Source organism: Bombina bombina, chromosome 5 (assembly GCF_027579735.1).
Source record: "Bombina bombina isolate aBomBom1 chromosome 5, aBomBom1.pri, whole genome shotgun sequence".
In the NCBI taxonomy this organism is placed as follows: Eukaryota; Metazoa; Chordata; class Amphibia; order Anura; family Bombinatoridae; genus Bombina; species Bombina bombina.
The window spans coordinates 798,146,070-798,170,747 of record NC_069503.1 but is presented as its reverse complement, the minus strand read 5'-3'; positions in this window follow the sequence as shown (position 1 = coordinate 798,170,747).

Sequence of the window (24,678 nt, the reverse complement as noted above, 5' to 3'; positions counted from 1 at the left end):
GGGGCAGGATAGGGGTTAATAAATTTATTATAGGTGCCGACGGTGTAGGGGGGGCAGGATAGGGGTTAATAAATTTAATATAAGTTGCGGCGGGTTCAGGGAGCGGAGGTTTAGGGGTTAAACAATTTTTTTATTTGCGGCGAGGTGCGGGATCAGCAGGATAGGGGTTAATAACTTTATTACAGAGGGCGGCAGTATAGGGGGGGCAGGATAGGGGTTACTAGGTATAATGTAGGTGGCAGCGGTGTCCGGGAGCGGCGGTTTAGGGGTTAATACATTTATAAGACTTGCGGCGGGGTCTAGGAGCGGCGGTTTAGGGGTTAATACATTTTTAATAGTTGCGGCAGGGTCTAGGAGCGGCGGTTTAGGGGTTAATACATTTTAATAGTTGTGGCGGGGTCTAGGAGTGGCAGTTTAGGGGTTAGTAACTTTATTTAGTTGCGGGGGGCTCCGGGGGCGCCGGTATAGGGGGTAGAACAGTGCAGTTTAGTGTGGGTGCTTAGTGACAGGCTAGCAAGAAAGCTGTCAAACAGCCGAAGAGCAGCGAGATCGGATGAGTGATAACTCTCACAGTCCGCTGCTCATCGCCCCGCGGCTTTTTGACAGCTTTTTTTGATAACTTAGGCGTATTTTTTCAGGTCCGCGGCGGCGAAGGTAGGCGAGCTTAGGCGGGCGTATTGGGCCGGCGAAGGCAGAAAAGTTGGCGGCTTGATAACTACCCCCCATTGTGTAAACCTCATTTATTGGACTGCTCAGCCTTGCTTAACATACAAAAATTACCTTTACTATCACTCAATTGCCACAATTATTTTTACAATTCAATATTTCACCAACACAGAAAATTTCCGACCTTCAGGCAAATCTCGCAAAAAAATATACACATGAAACATTTAATGTAATCGGCTTAATGTAAAAAAAATGCCTAAATATCAACCAATTGTCTCACAGGCTGCGTTTATCATTGCCCAAGCCTATTCTTGAAGTTTCATGAGTTTCGGATTCTTATGCTGTAAATAAATTGCATGAAATTATTGGGGTGCTTTGACAGTGATAAACATGATGTAACTGATATGGATGTGCAGCTCAAAGGATGTGCACATATCAACCAAATCTTATGGGGCTTTTTAATTAATGTGCGAGTAGACATGATCCGATATTGCGGATTATGTACGCTGCACATCGATAAATGCTGACAGCATGCGCTCTCTGCATTTATCATTGCACCAGAAGTTCTTGTGAACTGCTGGTGCAATGCCTCCCCTGCAGATTTGCGGCCAAACGGCCGCAAGCAGGGGGTTTCAATCAACCCAATTGTATTCAACCGTGTTGATTTCTGTCAATGTCTGTCCGCCGCCTCAGAGCAGGTGGACAGGTTATGGAGCAGAGGTCTTTAGACCGCTGCTTCATAACTTCTGTTTCCGACAATCCTGAAGGCTTGCCGGAAACACGAGGCATCAAGCTCCATACGGAGCTTGATAAATATGCCCCATATCTTATCTCTCACTGTGATCCATACCCATACTTAATGAGAACAATTCAAATAGAATATTTTAGTAACTCTCTCACATCCCCCAAACACACACTGTGACTGTGATTTTTTTCAACACCTTCTTGATTACAAAGCTTTTCTACAACCAGTACCTATGTATAGAAATTTTAATGACTTGGAATTAGCACAGACTGTTATAACTAGTTATTCTGGAATTCAGTGGGAAAAAAAAACTAAAGGAAAGAATAAAAAAAAAAATTAACATGACCATCTAGATGTCATTTGATTGATAAAAAAATTGTGATACTTTGTCACTATAGGTGCAATTTTTAGAATAATGAAACAGTAGGCATGAAAACCATGTCACATTCTCTATAAAAAGTAGACCAGTACCTGTGAGACCTTGTGCTGTAAAGTCAAGTGTCTTTCAAAGAAGGGATACTATGGCCATCTGGGCATTGGCAGAACAATACAATGTGCCAGTGATGTATCTGGTATTTGTACTGACATAGGCACTGAGAAATATCCTGTCCTCAAATCCCTCATCCCCAAATGTAGCTTTATTTGCTTCATATATTTGTCAGGTGCATGGAGAGGTCATGCACACCCACATGATATCTATTGACAACTTATTTGTAATTAAATAAATTAACATAATTGTATAGAATAATAGAGGGGTCATGCCACAATAACATCCCTCAACATTTACTGCCCCCTCTAGATCTTTTTTAAAGACTGCATGACTAAACACAGGCTTATTTTGCTTAGGCCAAAATTCACCCCTCAATGTTTCTGTTTGTGCAGAAGAAAGTGGGCAACCCCACACTACCATTTAAAAAGCTTAACAACCAAAAAGGAACCTGCTTCTTGGACTGATATGTAGCTTGGATGCCACCTTCTTTCTGCTTAAACTTAAATAGCTACCCTGAGATCCAACCTGGTATGTAACTGTATTTAGGGACCATGCATCTTACCGAAGTACTGAATTTGTGTATACAGCTGGCATGATCTTGTATCTGGTATAAAGTCTTATTAGTATATATATATACTGCTGCTGGCATAAAGGTAGGTTCAAGCTGCATGGACCTGATCTGAGGTATTGTAAGGGCATATAGCTTAAATGAGATGGCTGAGATCTATAAAAAAAAAGATATACCATGCATCTTGCAAGGCTAAATGTATGCATCTAGATGGTGTGCCGGGGATCCAGGGATGTGCATCTGATCTGAGGTCTTATTTGGGCACATTGCTAGTATAAATGAAGGCTCCATGTATCTAATCTGATGCATTTTTTGCATATAGTAGGTATGCATGGACATCATGGGGTTAATCTTTGGTCTCATTTTGGGTCTATAGCTTGGATGATTGGGTTGCAGTGGCTATCTGTCTGAGCTAACAGAGGCACAGGAGCCAGGCAGTTTATATGAAGTCTTATTTGGATGTAAAGCTGACATAAGAAGCTTAGAGGACAAGACTCTGGTCTATGGTCTCACTTGAGAATATAACTGACATAAATGAAGCAGCTAAGGCACACAACTGCACTGAGGTCTCACTTGGGCATATAACAGGTATGAAGGAGGTTGCCTGGAACATTATCCTGTGGTAATTGGTCATATGTGTTAATGTATAGTAGACATGTGCAATTCGGTTCGGTTCGATTCGGAAATTCTGAAAATTCTGCAAATTCGGAGATTCGGATCGAACCGAATTTCCAAATTAAAATACTGCTGAATTTACCGAATAAATCCGAATTAGTTTGGATTTATTCGGTAAATTCGGATGGACATGGATTACACTAGTATTGTACAGTATATTAGGTTACATCACTCTGCTATGGGTTACACCTAATATACAGTACATAATACTAGTCTAATACACAGCATACATACCGAAATTCCAAATTTCCAAACCGAATCGAACCGAATCCAGACAAATTTTTTCGAATCCGAATGAATCCGAAACGAATCCGAAACGAATTCATTCGAAGTTTTCCCAATTCGAATCGATCCGAAACGAAATTCGAAAACCTCAGAATCGATCCAAACTGAACCGAAACAAATTTTTCGATCATGCACATATCTAATGTATAGCAAAATGTCACAGATTTTTTTGTTTTATGTAAACCTTTTATAATCACTGTTAGCGTCTACTGAGTATAATGTTGTGACAAACATATTTTTACCCCTGGGGTTTTCTATACAGTATTTCTGACCTGATTCTTTAGTACCTATACTGACTTAAACCTGATACATTTTGGCTGCACTGATATAATACCACCTGACTGGCACCCCTAGAGAACAGTAACGTTGATTTGCAAAGGAGTGTTTTTTCAGACTAAGCTGCATAACAAATATGTTATTGTTTGGGATGCTACAAATTAAACAAGCCAGCTGGTAGCCCTCTATAAATAAAATGTTGTATTCTTTATTACGTCTGGTTTTTACAGATCTTTCAAAAATGCCTTTGTGTAAAACTGTCAGCAAATGGATCAATAATACTGCCTTTTTTTGCAGAACACTAACATTCAGTCAGTAATATCTACCTTTTCTTGTGCATTTTTTTCTGTGATGTGTCTGTGTATTTGGAAAGGAATTATGAAATGCTCCTATATACTTAAAGGGACACTGAACCCAATTTTTTTCTTTTGTAATTCAGAAAGAGCATGCAATTTTAAGCAACTTTCTAATTTACTCCTATTATCAATTTTTTTCGTTCTCTTGCTATCATTATTTGAAAAAGAAGGCATCTAAGCTTTTTTTTTTGTTTTAGTACTCTGGACAGCACTTTTTTATTGGTGGATGAATTTATCCACCAATCAGCAAGGACAACCCAGGTTGTTCACCAAAAATGGGCCGGCATCTAAACTTACATTCTTGCATTTCAATTAAAGATACCAAGAGAATGAAGAAAATTTGATAATAGGAGTAAATTAGAAAGTTGCTTAAAATGTCATGCTCAATCTGAATCACAAAAGAAAATTTTTGGGTACAGTGTCCCTTTAAAGGGACAGTGAAGTCAAAAGCAAGCCAGGGCTCAGCATTCCTATAAATATTTTTCAAATTTAAATAATCTAATTTTAACAAGACAAAATACACAATTATAGAAAAATACATTTTATTATAATCTATTATGCATTCCAAAATGTATTAAGATGTTATTAATGCTTAAATAATTACATTAAAATAAAAATTAGGAAAATTTTTAAAGCAACATGAAAGTTATGTTCTATGAATAACGAATTCAAAATAATAAATTATTTCCAAAACTAACACAGTAATTCGATCATGACAGTATTTGTTTTCATTTGCAGTTTTAATATAACCATAATATATAACAGCTTCAGCAAATGGCAATAAAATGAAGAATGATTGAAACTGCATTTAGATGAGGTGAATAATGTAGCGCTTGTATTTAGATATATGAGCACACAGAAAAGTGGCAATCAAGAGTGTTTTGCAAGAATAATAATAGTTATGTAAATTGTTCATATGGAAGAGAACGATTTGAGCATGTGAAATTTATACGGTATAGTTAAAATAACAACCAGCAGGCAGCGCTATGGAACTAAAATCATTCATTAAAAGCTTTGGATCCTGACAGCTACTGAAGGAGGAGTCCGACGCTATATAGTACACCAGTCAGGTATAAAACAGACAAGTGCAGCGCGAGATCTATTGAATTTCAATAATGCCTGGATTGAAACATTCACATCTCTTCGATTACTGTGTTTTCTGAATTGCTGAAGCGCAAGATCCATCATGCATGATAGAAAATTTCAAACTGGGGTAGAAATACCTGCTCTTTCTAGCCACAGGATAATAGTTCATGAGGACGTCTGAACAAAGGTAAAACGTTTTTTTTTTTTTAATTAGAGGAGTTTTTCTAAGTTTGCAGATCAGTCGTGTGATTAGTAGTAGTAGCAAGTGGCTTGGAGATTTTAAATTGTAATGCATCTTTTCAGTATACACTATATGAGAGCAAGTAGTTAATAATGGATACTTAAACGTTTTCATGAGAAAAAATGCGTTCAGTTTTATTCTCTCAATGCAAACAGCTTGTATACAAGTAAAACTATTTACTGAAAAAGTAGTGTTTAGCTAAAAGGTAAAGCCCTAAACCTTATTCGATTACATATTAATTTGTAAACAGTATTAAAAATTGCTGTTTAGTTACATTTTTATGTTACAATTCACACTAACACACATACACATACAGACACACACATACTGTACATACACATACACATAGACACACACATACTGTACATACACACATACACACACACACACACACATACTATGCATAGACACATTCACACACACACACACATACTGTACATACATAGGCACACACATACAGACACACACATACAGACACATGCATACACACACATACTGTACATACATAGACACATACACACACATACTGTACATACATAGACACATGCACACACAAACATACTGTACATACAAACAGACACACCTATACAGACACATGCATGCACACACATATAGACACATGATGCACGCACACACATGTACAGACACATGCACAGACACATGCACAGACACACACACATACTGTACATACATACATACACACACACACATACTGTACATACATACATACACACACACATATACAGGCACATGCATACACACACATACTGTACATACATAGACACATACACACACATACTGTACATACATAGACACATGCACACACAAACATACTGTACATACAAACAGACACACCTATACAGACAAATGCATGCACACACATATAGACACATGATGCACGCACACACATGTACAGACACATGCACAGACACACACATACTGTACATACATACATACATACATACATACACACATACTGTACATACATACATACACACACATATACAGGCACATGCATACACACACATACTGTACATACATAGACACATGCACACACATACATACTGTACATACAAACAGACACACACCTATACAGACACATGCATGCACACACATATAGACACATGATGCACACACACATGTACAGACACATGCACACATAGACACACACACATACTGTACATACATACACACACATATAAAGGCACATGCACATACACACACATACTGTAGATACATACACAAACACATATGTACACCTTTGTATTTATGTATTTACTACAAAAATTGCTATCTATAAAACCCTTTTCATCTAAATTAATTTTTCTGTCATAGCAATGATAAAATATAATGTTCAGTCACAACATCACTGTATTTTGAATTAAATTCTAGGGAATTAATACTTCTTCTATGGTTCTGTTATCCATATTATATAAATTAAATCATGCAGTTTTTATGGTTGCCGAAATAAATACCAGAAGCTTGTAAACATAGATGCTTCATTTAAAGGGACATTAAACCCACATTTTTTCTTTTGTGATTCAGATAGCGCATGCAATTTTAAGCAACTTTCTAATTTACTCCTATTATCAAATTTTCATCATTCTTTTGGTATGTTTATTTGAAAAGCAAGAATGTAAGTTTAGATGCTGGCCCATTTTTGGTGAACAACCTGAGTTGTTCTTGCTGATTGGACAGCACCAATAAACAAGTGCTGTACATGGTCTGAACCAAACATGTGCTGGCTCCTTAGCATAGATTATTTTTTCAAATTAAGATAGCAAGAGAACGAAGAAAAATTGATAATAGAAGTAAATTAGAAAGTTGCTTAAAATTGCATGCTCTATCTGAATCATGAAAGAAAAAAATTGGGTTCAGTGTCCCTTTAATGTTAACTAGCATTTTATTTTGATTACTGAAATAGAAATTTTACTCTCATAAATAGAGCCACCCATGCAGAAAGAGAAAAGTAAAGGAAATTAATTTTAAATAAATCAGTATAACAGACACATTAGCAATAAAAAAGTAAACATACATTAGATATATTTGTAATAAATAAGATACTGCTGACAATCTGTAAATTTTAATGGCAGTATTTCACAATTAACTTATTTTCTACACATAATTATAGAACTTTTCATTCCGCAATATAAATATGTCACCAGTGGCTATGTAAATTACTTATATTTTGACCACATATGCTACATATACTGTAGTGTGTGTTGTAATACGTTGTGTATTATGGGTAGACTACATATTTTAATTAAAACAAACAAAAATGCTGACCCCGGAAAAAAAGACAGCACATCCTTACTTAGGAGGACAAGTTCCTTTAAAATCAACATGATCTAAAAATTTTGTTTTAACGTTTTTTTATCGGCAGTAAGTATAATAATGTTTAACTTGAAAATCAGAACTGTTAACTGGCAGTTAGCAATTTGCTACATCTTAGTCACTGATTCTCTAATAATTTGTGCATAGTGAAATGAACTTGAAAGTCAAAATTAAACAGAGCATGCAATTTTATGACATTTTTTAATTTCCTGAAGAGCATACCCAGATAGACACAGGAGTGTGTACTAGTTTTGAGCTTTATATGGCAGAACAGTGTTATATACTTTTAAACGCTAGATGGCAGCAGTGTTTGAAACAATGTATAACTGCAAACACTGCTCATGTGCTCAGGCATGCACACTTTTTTTACTTACATCCTCCATCTGAATCATACAAGTTTATTTTTTTACTTAAACACTTCCAGTTCTTTAAATTTCTACATCTTCTAGTTCCTTGTCATATAAATTGACCTCAAATAAGGGAATGATATCAGTGTTCTCCACAGAAATCTTTGTCTGCCTTGTGCAATAATAAAGTGGCCTGGTGGGGGCAGTACAATACTTTCTAATATTATAACACTTCCTGCTATCCAAAGCACAAATTGATTGCATAATGTAACATACATTTATTTAATAATAATGTGTGCAATAAATAGTGAATTTATTTTAATATTAGTTCATTTTAGCTTAATATTGGCTAACATTTTTATTCAGGTGGTCAGTTAAATCAGCCAGGTGGTACACCCCTTAGAAAGGCCATGGGGAAAACACTGGATATGTCTCATGAAATATGACAACTTGTAATAGAGACATTGTTGCACTCTAGAATGATATATGCAAATTTAAACACAATTAAACTTGCATGATTCAGATAAGAAAGAGAATATCATTTTAAAGGGATACTGAATCCAATTTTTTTTCTTTAATTATTCTGATAGAGCATGTAATTTTAAGCAACTTTCTAATTTTTTCCTATTATCAATTTTTCTTCGTTCTCTTGGTATCTTTATTTCAAAAACAGGAATGTAAGCATACGAGCCAGCCCATCTTTGGTTCATCACCTGGGTAGCACTTGCTGTTTGGTGGCTAAATTTAGCTACCGATCATCAAGCACTACCCAGGGTGCTGAACCAAAAATTAGCAGGTTCGTAAGCTTACATTCTTACTTTTTCAAATACAGGTAGCCCTCAGTTTACGCCGGGGTTAGGTTCCAGAAGGAATGGTTGTAAATCGAAACCGTTGTTAATTGAAACCCAGTTTATAATGTAAGTCAATGGGAAGTGAGAGAGATAGGTTCCAGGCCCCTCTCAAAATTGTCATAAGTAACACCTAATACATTATTTTTAAAGCTTTGAAATGAAGACTTTAAATGCTAAACAGCATTATAAACCTAATAAAATAATCACACAACACAGAATATATAATTAAACTAAGTTAAATGAACAAAAACATTTGCTAAACAGCATTATAAACATAATAAAATAATCACACAATGATTTATAGACAGGAAGATCTCATTCCTTTTAAATCTGCTCTATAGCTCAGGTCTGGTTAAACTGATTAATTTCAGCTTGCTTGGCTTTGCTGCAACACAAGCGGACAGCTCCACCTACTGGCTATTTTAATAAATGCACTGCTTCTCAATGCTTTTCAATAGCAGTCACATGACTAGAAAAAAGGTTGTTATTCTGAAACGATGTAAATTGAACAGTTGTAAAACGAGGGCCACCTGTAAAGATACCAAGAGAATGAAGAAAAAAATGATAATAGAAGTAAATTAGAAAGTTGCTTACAATTGCATGCTCTATCTGAAACATGAAAGAAAAAAATTGTGTTCAGTATCCCTTCAAGACATTTTTTTATTAATTTCTATTTTAAATTATACTTTGTTCCCCTTGGCATAGTTAGTCTAAAAATAACATGTATATATTGTACACTAGTGGTACAAAGTCCCGCCCCTCTCTGTGACGTGCTGGTATTACGCTAACGTTGGACAGGATTTTGTACCAACACGGAGAGGCAGTGTCTTTGGTGTTAATAAGCTATTGATGTGTATAGCTGTTTGCACCTTAGGAGTTTGCTTTTCACCTGTGCCTCATTTTGTGTTAAGACCCCGAGTGACTATATGCATTTTGTTATTAATGTGTTTTTAAACTATATGCTTATACTGGCATAAATATTTTACTAAAAAATAGATCCAGTTTCTGCCATAGAGGTCTTTAATAAAGGGACAGTCTACACCAGAATTTTTATTGTTCTAAAAGATAGATAATCTCTTTATTACCCATTTCCCAGTTTTGCATAACTAACACATTTATAATAATATACTTTTAACCTCTGTGATTATTTTGTATCTAAGCTTCTGCAAACTGCCCCTTTTTTCAGTTCTTTTGACAGACTTGCAGTCTAGTCAATCAGTGCCTGCTCCCAGATAACTTCTTGTGCACAAGCACAGTGTTATCTATATGAAATACGTGAACTAACACCCTCTAGTGGTGAAAAACTGTTAAAATGCAATCTGAAAGAGGTGGGCTTCAAGGTCTAAGAAATTAGCATATGAACCTCCTAGGTTAAGCTTTCAACTAAGAATACCAAGAGAACAAACTAAAATTGGTGATAAAAGTAAATTGGAAAATTGTTTAAAATTACATGCTCTATCTGAATCATGAAAGTTTATTTTGGCCTAGACTGTCCCTTTAAAAGCGCTTTTAACCCAGAGCTGGCTTTAGCTCTGCTAAATGTATTTGGAATTATCATTATTTTGATGTCATTTACCTGTTACTGTCTCATGCTATGAGAGTTGTCTATTTTTGTTTTATTTGAGGAACTCCTGAGGTCCCCTCTTTGGACACGGACTGAATACTTGTGGGGAATTGCTAGTAATAAACATTCAGGCATTGGCTACCGACTGATATATAAGGGACAGTGTTACCATTAAAGGGAAACTGAACCCAACTTTTTTCTTTCATGATTTAGATAGAGCATGTAATTTTAAGTAACTTTCTAATTTACTCCTATTATAATTTTTTCTTCATTCTCTTGCTATCTTTATTTGAAAAAGAAGGCATCTAAGCTATTTGTTTGGTTCAGTACCATGGAAAGCACTTATTCATTGGTGGATACATTTATCCACCAATCAGCAAGAACAACCCAGGTTGTTCACCAAAAATGGGCCGGCATCTAAACATACATTTTTGCATTTCAAATAAAGATACCAAGAGAATGAAGAAAATTTGATAATAGGAGTAAATTAGAAAGTTGCTTAAAATTGCATGCTCTATCTGAATCATGAAAGAAAAAATTTGGGTTCAGTGTCCCTTTAAGTATTATTCCTGCAGACCACCTACCGTTGAATTGTTTTATTCACATTTTTTATTTCTTTCTATTTTTCACTTTATTCTGTGTACACTTCACTAGTGATTTTTAAAGGTTATTCACTATTTTTTGGGTAATTTTTTTAACACTGTCTCGGTTGTAATGTGCCATCTGCATATAGACATAAAACATTAACATGTATTTTAATTTATCTTAAAGGGACATTAAACACTTTGAGATGGTAATATAAAATGATAAATTGTATATATAAAACAACTCTGCAATATACTTTCATTATTTATTTTGTCCTCTTTGCCTGTAATTCCATTCTGAAATTGTGAGCTTTTCAGTTCCTGTTAGAAATGGAAGTGCAGAACACTGTTAAATCCAGCACAACCATTGGCTGCACATGCTAATTACCTATGTATAACTGTCCCTAATTGGCCACAGCAGAGAAGATACCACAAGTTACAACATGGCAGCTCCCAGTGTTTTATAGACACTAAAACTTTACACTTATTTTGTCACTTTTTAAACAACTAAGAAACTTTAAAAAATACATCTACATTTTAGTCATGGACTAATCTTTTTTTTGAATGCATCATTCTATCTAGCATGTATTTAGTGTTTAATACATAAACATTGGTTAAATACGCAATATAGGACCTTGGCAGAATACAGTAAATAAGCAGGGCAATAAGTAGCAACTAATATATGCTATATTTCTCTACCCACAGGAACTGAATTGCAGTATAATTATTTTAGACTTTTAAAAAATAATATTTAGTATTTTTTGATTCTATGGGCAGGTTATAAATTGCATCTAATTTTAAATAATGGAGGTGTTAAAGGTGTAGCAACCACTATATTATATTTTGAAAATAAACTTTAAAATTTTTTTTTTAAACTATGATTATTGAATTGGTTCTCTTAACCTATTTCCAATAATGCACTGGGGTTTGATTTAAATTATGTTTAGCATTTGTAGGTCCTAAACTGCTGCTTAAAACTAAGCAAAGGCATAAGTGATTTTGGCTATCATGGCTTTATTCAAAGCTCCAGTAAGGGGTGTTTTTTTATTTTAGCAGATAGATTATTGGTTATCTTGATGGGGATGTTGGTTATTATTAAAGGGATATTTTTTTTCTTTTTTGTTTCTTTCATGATTCGGATAGAGCATGCAATTTCAAGCATCTTTCTAATTTACTCCTATTATCATTTTTTCTTCGTTCTCTTGGCATCTTTATTTGAAAAAGCAGGAATGAAAGCTTAGGAGTCGTCCCATTTTTGGTGCAGTACCATGGATAGCACTTGCTGATTGGTGGCTACATGTGTTTAACCCTCAAAGGAGTCCTGCAGGTCCTGAGTTTAAACTGACGCTAATAAAAAAACTCTGCTGTTTGGGTCAGCAGCAGTTTTTGCACAGGTAGTGTTCTATGAATTCCAAGGGGGTTCTACTTAAATAACAATCAATACAGCAAGCTTGCAAATATGACCAACAAGTAATTGTTATTATACCTTAAACATATTAATGCTTCAGTTTTAAATGGACAGTGCATTTACAGAATAATGTTATTTAATTCTGCACATAGGAAAGTTGTTTTAAATCACATACTCTATCTGAATCATGAAAGTTTAATTTTGACTGTCCCTTTCAGTGCTGCTATCCATCCACTTTTTTCCGATACATTCAAAGCAGAGACCGGTCTGAGAATAATATGCCGTTGTATTTTTTTTAAATGATATGAGTTGTTTACATATTGAAAAAAATAATAGTAATGTTTTAGTTTTTATAAAGTAATGGGTGTCACCATTTTGTAACTAAGTTATGTTCGGTTAAATTGCTAGTTTTTTCTTATACAATTTCCCCTGCTGAGAACTGTTAGATACAGTTATAAATGAGCTGATACAGTAACTCTCTAAAAAAGGGTTTAATGTCTCTTTAAATGCAAAACTCAGACAGTATAGCTACCCTGGGATTATTATACAGCTGAAACAGTAGATTTGCTTGATACAGTATTTTAGAAGTTTCAGAAATTGTTCTGCATAATGAACTGTAATCTACCTTTACTGAGCAATAGGAAAGCTGTATCTCAATTCTAGGGAGCATTTGACTGTACACTGCTTTATACAGTGCACGGCTCACCTCTCTCTCACAAGGCTGATGACATCACATAATCCAACTGATCCTGCTCATTGTGTGGGAACAACTTTGCACACTGCCTTTTCCATGTGGGCGGAATTCCTATTGGACAAAGAGTGCCTAATACACTAGACAGAATAAAATTGTGGCACAGCCACACAAATATATCTTAGAAAATTAAGCTGCACTGTTAATTGAAGCTCAGTCAGCATCTTAATAGGCTGAGCCATTCCCCCCTGTGCTGAGCTTTTTTGCAGATTTTAGATGATAAACACATTTAAGTCTTACTGGGGGTAATTTTCAGAAAAAAAAACTCCAAACATATTATATTTTTCCAGAAGATGCAGCAGATTCAAATGATACCATTATTTTACGTGTATAGCTTGATATGTAAGAAAAAGGGGCCTATTTATCATGATGCAAGCAGACATGATCCAATATTGCGGATCATGTCCACTGCATATCGATAAATACCGTCAGCTCTTGGCATTTATCACGGCATCAGCAGTTCTAGTGAACTGCTGGTGCAATACCGCCCCCTGCAGATTTGCGGCCTCTAGCAGGGGGGTGTCAATCAACCTGATCGTATTGGATCTGGTTGATTTTCGGCGATGTCTGTCCGCCGCCTCAGAGTAGGCGGACAGGTTATGGAGCAGCGGTCTTTAGACGGCTTCTTCATAACTTGCGTTTCTGGCGAGCCTTTTCATTGGGCATCAAGCCCCATACTGAGCTTGATAAATAGGCCCCAAAGTGTAAAAATTTATTTTTTAATTAAGCTTTTAATAAATAAGTTTATAAACAATAGTCGGTGCATTTTTCCCCATAAACTCTATAGTAAAAAGAAGGGGTTAGCTTCATATAAATAAGTGCCTTTCAGAATAGTTATGTAACTTTGATCTGCACAGGGGGTCGCTCCCTTGACCCTCTATTCAAATAAATTGATATTTATTTATGCCAGCTGTTCACTATTACCACAGTAATAACATAGGGGCTTTATTTTAAAGAAGGGCTTCTAGACCTTTTCGATTGCCTGATATAATAGTGTGTATATACTGTATATATATATATATATATATATATATGTATATATATATATATATATATATATATATATATATATATATATATATATGTATATATATATATATATGTAAAGTGTATTAAAACAAGTAGTATATATTTATTTTTTTAAATTGTGCTTATAATTTAACCTCCAAGACACCCTTTTGAAAGAGCACCAATTACATTTCAAGAGTTTGGTCTTCATGGGTTTCTATGGCTTAAAGGGATAGGAACGTCAAAATTAAACTTGCATGATTCTGAGAGAGCATGCAATTTTAAGACACTTTTAAATTATCTTCTATTTTCAAATGTACATTGTTCTCTTGTTATCCCTTGTTGAAAAAGAATACGCACATATCCTACACTAGTAGGCACTGCTGCTAATTGGCACCTGCACACATTAGTCTTTTGTGATTGGCTAACTTGATGTGTTGAACTAGCTGCCAGTAGTGCAATGTTGTTCCATCAACAAGGGATAACAAGAGAATTAAGTTAATTTGATAATGGAAGTAAATTGGAAAGTTGTTTAAAATTGTATTGTCTATCCAAATCATGAAATAAAATATTGGGATTTGCTGTCCCTTTAAGATATCAGAGTGAGGTATTTGAATAACAACCCCCCCCCCCCCCATCCAGCTTCCTTGAGACCTGTGGTCCTGCTTGGCACTTCTGGACTCTGTGATGTCAATACGCACATGCATGCATCATCTGCATCCCCAGATTCCCACTAGATCACCTTGGATGCAGGGTAAGTGCAAGGGGAGGTGGGATAAGCTACAAAAGAGTTTCCCCAAAGATGAGGAAAAGGGTTATCATGCTAAATACATTATGCAGATGGTGTCCACGTGTCTTCATTTGAACTTAAGGGGTTAATATAATACCATCTTAATAACACCTCAGGTTTTGTGTTATATAATGATGTATGACATTTAAACATGGGTAAGAGTATTGGCAGTTACTACAAAAATTCATAATGGAAATATCAATGTAGCTTCACAGTGTTTGGATGTATTTAATAGACAGTTATGTGATATCTTGTATAGCTAACGTGATCTACAATGACATCAAAATTACAGGATTCTTGTGTTTAGGAATGGGGTTTCTCTTGGTAGTTAAGTACTTTTTTTTTATTCTTTAAACCACAGTGTTATTACGTTATAGAGAGGAAACAAAGAGAAACCCCATTCTGTATAGTGAAAGTGGGGTTAGGAAATCACATCTATATGGTATTTTTAATTATTCTTCTGTATTGGGAGTTCTGTAACTTTTTTTTAACCATCACTTAGCAGTTTCATTGTTGTTACAACTTTTAAGATACAGTTTTAGAAGATTATATAAGTTGTGTCCACTTTCTTCTTATAAAAATAAAAGGGGCATTAAACACTAAATAAATGCCAGACAACATGATTATTCTGAGAATAAGATGTAGATGTATTTTTAAAGTTTAATTAGCTGTTTAAATATTGACAAAATAAGTGTAAAGTTTTATTGTCTATAAAACAATGGGAGCTGCCATGTTGTAACTTAGGTTACCTTCTCCGCTGTGGCCAATTAGTTATAAATAGGTCACTAGAGTGTGCAGCCAATGGCTGTGTGGAATATAACAGTGTTCTGCACTTACATTTCTAACAGGAACTGAAAAGCTCACAATTTCAAATGTAATTATAGTAAAAGGGGACAAAATAAATACTGAATGTAAATTGCAAAGTGTTTTATATATATATATATATCAAAAGAAAAAAATGGCACTCTCTGGACTTATATAAAATGTGACCTTTATTCACATTGTATTAAAAACGGTATAACATTTCGGGACCCTTACAGCCCCTTTGTCAAATGCCCAAAAACGATTCACCAAGTTGAATCTAAAAACATATTGGTGAATCGTTTTTGGGCAGTTGACAAAGGGGCTGTAAGGGTCCCGAAACATTATGCCATTTTTAATACAATGTGAATAAAGGTTACATTTTATATAAGTCCAGAGAGTGCTATTTCTTCTGTTAAGTGTGATCAGTCCACGGGTCATCATTACTTCTGGGATATTAACTGCTCCCCTACAGGAAGTGCAAGAGGATTCACCCAGCAGAGCTGCATATAGCTCCTCCCCTCTACGTCACTCCCAGTCATTCTCTTGCACCCAGCAACTAGATAGGTCGTGTGAGAGGACTATGGTGATTATACTTAGTTTTATATCTTCAATCAAAAGTTTGTTATTTTAAAATAGCACCGGAGTGTGTTATTACCTCTCTGGCAGACTTTGAGGAAGAATCTACCAGAGTTTTGCTATGATTTTAGCCAGAGTAGTTAAGATCATATTGCTGTTCTCGGCCATCTGAGGAGTGAGGTAAACTTCAGATCAGGGGACAGCGGGCAGATGAATCTGCATAGAGGTATGTAGCAGTTTTTATTTTCTGACAATGGAATTGATGAGAAAATCCTGCCATACCGATATAATGTCATGTATGTATACTTTACACTTCAGTATTCTGGGAGAATGGTACTTCACTAGAATTACACTGTAAGAAAGACATAAAGCTGTTTAATAACTAGAGATTATGTTTAACGTTTTTGCTGGAATGTAAAATCGTTTTCATTTGCTGAGGTACTGAGTGAATAAATGTTTGGGCACTATTTTTCCACTTGGCAGTTGCTTAAATCTGTTTTTTCTGTCAGTTTCTGTTCTCCCTCACTGCTGTGTGTGTGGGGGAGGGGCGCTTTTACTATGCATCAAATATTTCAGTCAGCAACTCATTGTATTCCCTGCATGATCTGGTTCATCTCTACAGAGCTCAGGGGTCTTCAAAACTTATTTTGAGGGAGGTAATTTCTCTCAGCAGAGCTGTGAGAATTATAGTTTGACTGAAATAAAAACTTTTATTCTGTAATTTGTTTCCTGCTTTCAGAAATTGTTATCTTTGCTAATGGGATTAAACCTTTGCTAAAGTTGTGTTGTTTACAAGGATTGAGGCTATAACTGTTTCAATTTATTAATTTTTAACTGTCATAGATCTTCTGTGCTTCTTAAAGGCACAGTACGTTTTAATATTATTCTATTTGAATTGTATTTCCAAGTTGCAAGTTTATTTGCTAGTGTGTTAAACATGTCTGATTCAGAAGATGATACCTGTGTCATTTGTTGCAATGCCAAAGTGGAGCCCAATAGAAATTTATGTACTAACTGTATTGATGCTACTTTAAATAAAAATCAATCTGTACAAATTGAACAAATTTCACCAAACAACGAGGGGAGAGTTATGCCGACTAACTCGCCTCACGTGTCAGTACCTACATCTCCCGCTCAGAGGGAGGTGCGTGATATTGTAGCGCCGAGTACAGCTGGGCGGCCATTACAAATCACATTACAGGATATGGCTACTGTTATGACTGAAGTTTTGGCTAAATTACCAGAACTAAAAGGTAAGCGTGATCACTCTGGGGTGAGAACAGAGTGCGCTGATAATATTAGGGCCATGTCAGACACTGCGTCACAGGTGGCAGAACATGAGGACGGAGAACTTCATTCTGTGGGTGACGGTTCTGATCCAAACAGACTGGATTCAGATATTTCAAATTTTAAATTTAAACTGGAAAACCTCCGTGTATTACTAGGGGAGGTGTTAGCGGCTCTGAATGATTGTAACACAGTTGCAATACCAGAGAAAATGTGTAGGTTGGATAAATATTTTGCGGTACCGACGAGTACTGACGTTTTTCCTATACCTAAGAGACTTACTGAAATTGTTACTAAGGAGTGGGATAGACCCGGTGTGCCGTTCTCACCCCCTCCGATATTTAGAAAAATGTTTCCAATAGACGCCACCACAAGGGACTTATGGCAAACGGTCCCTAAGGTGGAGGGAGCAGTTTCTACTTTAGCTAAGCGTACCACTATCCCGGTGGAGGATAGCTGTGCTTTTTCAGATCCAATGGATAAAAAGTTAGAGGGTTACCTTAAGAAAATGTTTGTTCAACAAGGTTTTATATTGCAACCCCTTGCATGCATTGCGCCGATCACGGCTGCAGCGGCATTCTGGATTGAGTCTCTGGAAGAGAACATTGGTTCAGCTACTCTGGACGACATTACGGACAGGCTTAGAGTCCTTAAACTAGCTAATTCATTCATTTCGGAGGCCGTAGTACATCTTACTAAACTTACGGCGAAGAATTCAGGATTCGCCATTCAGGCACGCAGGGCGCTGTGGCTAAAATCCTGGTCAGCTGATGTTACTTCTAAGTCTAAATTGCTTAATATACCTTTCAAAGGGCAGACCTTATTCGGGCCCGGGTTGAAAGAGATTATCGCTGACATTACAGGAGGTAAAGGCCATGCCCTGCCTCAGGACAAAGCCAAAGCCAAGACTAGACAGTCTAGTTTTCGTTCCTTTCGTAATTTCAAAGCAGGAGCAGCATCAACTTCCTCTGCACCAAAACAGGAAGGAGCTGTTGCTCGCTACAGACAAGGCTGGAAACCTAACCAGTCCTGGAACAAGGGCAAGCAGACTAGGAAACCTGCTGCTGCCCCCAAAACAGCATGAATTGAGGGCCCCCGATCCGGGATCGGATCTAGTGGGGGGCAGACTTTCTCTCTTCGCCCAGGCTTGGGCAAGAGATGTTCAGGATCCCTGGGCGCTAGAGATAATATCTCAGGGATACCTTCTGGACTTCAAATACTCTCCTCCAAGAGAGAGATTTCATCTGTCAAGATTGTCAACAATCCAGACAAAGAAAGAGGCTTTTCTACGCTGCGTACAAGAGCTCTTGTTAATGGGAGTAATCCATCCAGTTCCACGATCGGAACAGGGACAGGGGTTTTACTCAAATCTGTTTGTGGTTCCCAAAAAAGAGGGAACTTTCAGACCAATCCTGGACTTAAAGATCCTAAACAAATTCCTAAGAGTTCCATCGTTCAAGATGGAGACTATTCGGACAATTTTACCTATGATCCAAGAGGGTCAGTACATGACCACTGTAGATTTAAAAGATGCTTACCTGCACATACCGATTCACAAAGATCATTACCGGTACCTAAGGTTTGCCTTCCTAGACAGGCATTACCAGTTTGTGGCTCTTCCATTCGGATTGGCTACAGCGCCAAGAATCTTCACAAAGGTTCTGGGTGCTCTTCTGGCGGTACTAAGACCGCGGGGAATCTCGGTAGCTCCATACCTAGACGACATTCTGATACAAGCTTCAAGCTTTCAAACTGCCAAATCTCATACAGAGTTAGTGCTGGCATTTCTAAGGTCACATGGATGGAAGGTGAACGAAAAGAAAAGTTCACTCGTTCCACTCACAAGAGTTCCCTTCCTGGGGACTCTTATAGATTCTGTAGAAATGAAGATTTACCTGACAGAGGACAGGCTATCAAGACTTCAAAGTGCTTGCCGCACTCTTCATTCCATTCAACACCCGTCAGTGGCTCAATGTATGGAGGTAATCGGCTTAATGGTAGCGGCAATGGACATGGTACCCTTTGCACGCTTACACCTCAGACCACTGCAACTGTGCATGCTAGGTCAGTGGAATGGGGATTACTCAGACTTATCCCCTTCTCTGAATCTGGATCAAGAGACCAGAAATTCTCTTCTATGGTGGCTTTCTCGGCCACACCTGTCCAGGGGGATGCCATTCAGCAGACCAGACTGGACAATTGTAACAACAGACGCCAGCCTTCTAGGTTGGGGTGCCGTCTGGAATTCCCTGAAGGCTCAGGGACTATGGAGTCAGGAGGAGAGTCTCCTGCCAATAAACATTCTGGAATTGAGAGCAGTTCTCAATGCCCTCCTGGCTTGGCCCCAGTTGACAACTCGGGGGTTCATCAGGTTTCAGTCGGACAACATCACGACTGTAGCTTACATCAACCATCAGGGAGGGACAAGAAGCTCCCTAGCTATGATGGAAGTATCAAAGATAATTCGCTGGGCAGAGTCTCACTCTTGCCACCTGTCAGCAATCCACATCCCGGGAGTGGAGAACTGGGAGGCGGATTTCTTAAGTCGTCAGGCTTTTCATCCGGGGGAGTGGGAACTTCATCCGGAGGTTTTTTCCCAATTCTTCGACGTTGGGGCAAACCAGAGATAGATCTCATGGCGTCTCGACAGAACGCCAAGCTTCCTCGTTACGGGTCCAGATCCAGGGATCCAGGAGCAGTCCTGATAGATGCTCTGACAGCACCTTGGGACTTCAGGATGGCTTACGTGTTTCCACCCTTCCCGTTGCTTCCTCGATTGATAGCCAGAATCAAACAAGAGAGAGCATCAGTGATTCTAATAGCACCTGCGTGGCCACGCAGGACTTGGTATGCAGACCTGGTGGACATGTCATCCTGTCCGCCTTGGTCTCTACCTCTGAAACAGGACCTTCTGATACAGGGTCCCTTCAAACATCAAAATCTAACTTCTCTGAAGTTGACTGCTTGGAAATTGAACGCTTAATTTTATCAAGACGTGGGTTTTCTGAGTCAGTTATTAGTACCTTAATACAGACTAGGAAACCTGTTACCAGAAAGATTTACCATAAGATATGGCGTAAATACCTACATTGGTGTGAATCCAAAGGTTACTCTTGGAGTAAGGTTAGGATTCCTAGGATATTGTCTTTTCTACAAGAAGGTTTAGAAAAGGGTTTATCTGCTAGTTCATTAAAGGGACAGATCTCAGCTCTGTCCATTCTGTTACACAAACGTCTGTCAGAAGTTCCTGACGTCCAGGCTTTTTGTCAGGCTTTGGCCAGGATTAAGCCTGTGTTTAAAACTGTTGCTCCACCATGGAGTTTAAACCTTGTTCTTAATGTTTTACAGGGCGTTCCGTTTGAACCCCTTCATTCCATTGATATAAAGTTGTTATCTTGGAAAGTTCTATTTTTAATGGCTATTTCCTCGGCTCGAAGAGTCTCTGAATTATCAGCCTTACATTGTGATTCTCCTTATTTGATTTTTCATTCGGATAAGGTAGTCCTGCGTACTAAACCTGGGTTCTTACCTAAGGTAGTTACTAACAGGAATATCAATCAAGAGATTGTTGTTCCTTCTTTATGCCCAAATCCTTCTTCAAAGAAGGAACGTCTACTGCACAACCTGGATGTAGTCCGGGCTCTAAAATTTTACTTGCAGGCAACTAAGGAATTCCGACAAACGTCTTCTCTGTTTGTCATTTACTCTGGGCAGAGGAGAGGTCAAAAAGCTTCCGCTACCTCTCTTTCTTTTTGGCTTTGTAGCATAATTCGTTTAGCTTATGAGACTGCTGGACAGCAGCCCCCTGAAAGAATTACAGCTCATTCTACTAGAGCTGTGGCTTCCACTTGGGCCTTCAAGAATGAGGCCTCTGTTGAACAGATTTGCAAGGCTGCAACTTGGTCTTCGCTTCATACTTTTTCCAAATTTTACAAATTTGACACCTTTGCTTCATCGGAGGCTATTTTTGGGAGAAAGGTTCTTCAGGCAGTGGTTCCTTCTGTATAAAGAGCCTGCCTATCCCTCCCGTCATCCGTGTACTTTTGCTTTGGTATTGGTATCCCAGAAGTAATGATGACCCGTGGACTGATCACACTTAACAGAAGAAAACATAATTTATGCTTACCTGATAAATTCCTTTCTTCTGTAGTGTGATCAGTCCACGGCCCGCCCTGTTTTTAAGGCAGGTAAATATTTTTTAATTTATACTTCAGTCACCACTTCACCCTTGGCTTTTCCTTTCTCGTTGGTCCTTGGTCGAATGACTGGGAGTGACGTAGAGGGGAGGAGCTATATGCAGCTCTGCTGGGTGAATCCTCTTGCACTTCCTGTAGGGGAGCAGTTAATATCCCAGAAGTAATGATGACCCGTGGACTGATCACACTACAGAAGAAAGGAATTTATCAGGTAAGCATAAATTATGTTTTTTTTTCTTTTGCTACATTTCTGCTGTGTTTGTTGTGCACCCTGTCAGTCACATGGAGAAGGACTGTGCCTATCCTTTTTGAACTTTGATATATATATATATATATATATATATATATATATATATATACATATATATATATATATACACACACAATTTATCATTTTATATTACTGTCTCAAAGTGTTAATTGTCCCTTTAATATTCTGCAGTGGTCTTCTTGATATTAGATGAAAATTTCACCAAAATGAAAAATTACAAGATTTTTTATGATTTAAAAAAAATGCTTTTTACATATTAAAAGTTTAAAAACCAGAATTGATCAAACTTGCCCAGGATACCCATAATGCCCATATACCAATGTCATTCATATTGTTTAATACTGCAAAACACACACTCCATTAACCATTTCAAGCAATCTGGTATTTCAATGATCAACATCCATTTTTGTCAGTAAATGGAGATGAAATCTTGTGTGTGTTAACAATGACGGAGATTACAATTTGTGCGTACATACCATGCAAAATGGCTCCATACCGCAGCCATTACAAGTTACAAAAAAAAACGTTCTTATGTTGTGCGGTATGGTGCACATTTTCATGCACGTTTTCCCCTATAGAGATCAATGGAGAAATGTGTTGGAAAAAAACCCTGCCATTATGAAATGGAGATCGCATTAATGCATTCCCCATTGAAGACTATGAAGAAAAGAAAGTTGTTTAAAAACATTACACCTTAACATAAACCCCTAGTCTAATAACTCCAAAAACTGCCGTCCGCCCACATTGCCAACACTAAATAAAGTTATTAACCCCTACTCCACCGTCCCCCAAATTGCCAACACTAAGTAAAGCTATTAACCCCTAAACTGTCATCCCCCCACCCCCAAGGCAGAACACTGTGTGATCTGCGTTCTTATCGCAGAAACTGAAGGATCTCTGCAGAAAGAACGGCAGTGTCAGTTAAAAAAAAAATAATTGCCTGCACTTTTAATTTCTGCCTGTGGGTGTCACTGTTCCGTTCTATCTCAATGGAAATATTTGCTACGTTCTTCTCTTTTCAATTTCCTCTCACTTCCTGATCTCCAGTGCAGTACATGGAACAGCACATTGCAGAAAAGGTAAGTTGGGGCTTAACAAATGTATTCTAGGAGTGTAGGAGCCAACCAAAATACTTAGACAGATTTTTTTTTTGTTCTTTATTAAGTGTGTGTGTTTATGTTGTGTGTGTGTATGTGTGTGTATGTTGTGTGTGTATGGCAGGGGTGTCCAAACTTTGCTCTCCAGAGGTTTTGGAACTACATTTCCGATGATGCTCAGCCAGCATTTTATCTAGCTGAGCATCATGGGAAATGTAGTTCCAAAACCTCTGGAGAGCAAAGTTTGGACACCCCTGGTGTATGGTGTATGTGTGTGGTGTGTGTATATGGTGTGTGTGTGTTTATTTTGTGTGTGTGTATGTGTGTGTATGGTGTGTGTGTGGTGTGTGTGTATGGTGTGTGTATATGTTGTGTATGTGTATATGGTGTGTATATGTGTTGTATGGTGTGTGTGTATGCGGTGTGTGTGTATGTGGTGTGTGTGTATGTATATGTTGTGTGTGTGTATATGGTGTGCGTGTATGCGTTGTGTGTGTGTGTATGTGGTGTGTGTGTGTGTATGTGGTGTGTGTGTATATGTGGTGTGTGTGTATGTATATGCGGTGTGTGTGTATGTATATGTGTTGTGTGTATATGTGGTGTGTGTGTGTGTGTTTATGTGGTGTGTGTGTGTTTATGTTGTGTATGTGTGTTTATGTTGTGTGTGTGTGTTTATGTTGTGTGTGTGTGTATGTATGTTGTGTGTGTATGTATGTTGTGTGTATATGGTGTGTGTGTGTGTATGTATGTATGTATGTTGTGTGTATATGGTGTGTGTATATGTGGTGTGTGTGTATATGTTTTGTGTGTATATGTGGTGTGTGTGTATATATGTTGTGTATGTATATGTGGTGTGTGTATATATGGTGTGTATGTATATGGTGTGTGTCTGTGTGTGTGTATATGGTGTGTGTGCCTGTGTGTGTGTATATATGGTGTCTGTGTGTGTATGGTGTGGGTGTGTGTGTATGGTGTGGGTGTGTGTATATGGTGTGGGTGTGTATATGGTGTGTGGGTGTATATGGTGTGTGGGTGTATATTGTGTGTGGGTGTATATGGTGTGTGTGTGTATATGGTGTGTGGGTGTATATGGTGTGTGTGTGTGTATGGTGTGTGTGTGTATATGGGGGGTGTGTGTGTGTGTGTGTATATATGGTATGTGTGTGTATATGGGGTGTGTGTGTATATTGGGTGTGTGTGTATATGGTGTGTGTGTGTTTGTTTATGGTATGTGTTTGTATATGGTGTGTGTGTGTATGGTGTGGGTGTGTGTGGGTGTGTATATGGTATGTGTGTGTGTGTTTGTATATGGTGTGTGTGTGTTTGTATATGGTGTGTGTGTTTGTATATGGTGTGTGTGTATAGTGTGCATATGGTGTATACACAGGCTGTACATGAACCTGTCCTCATGCACACCAAGTA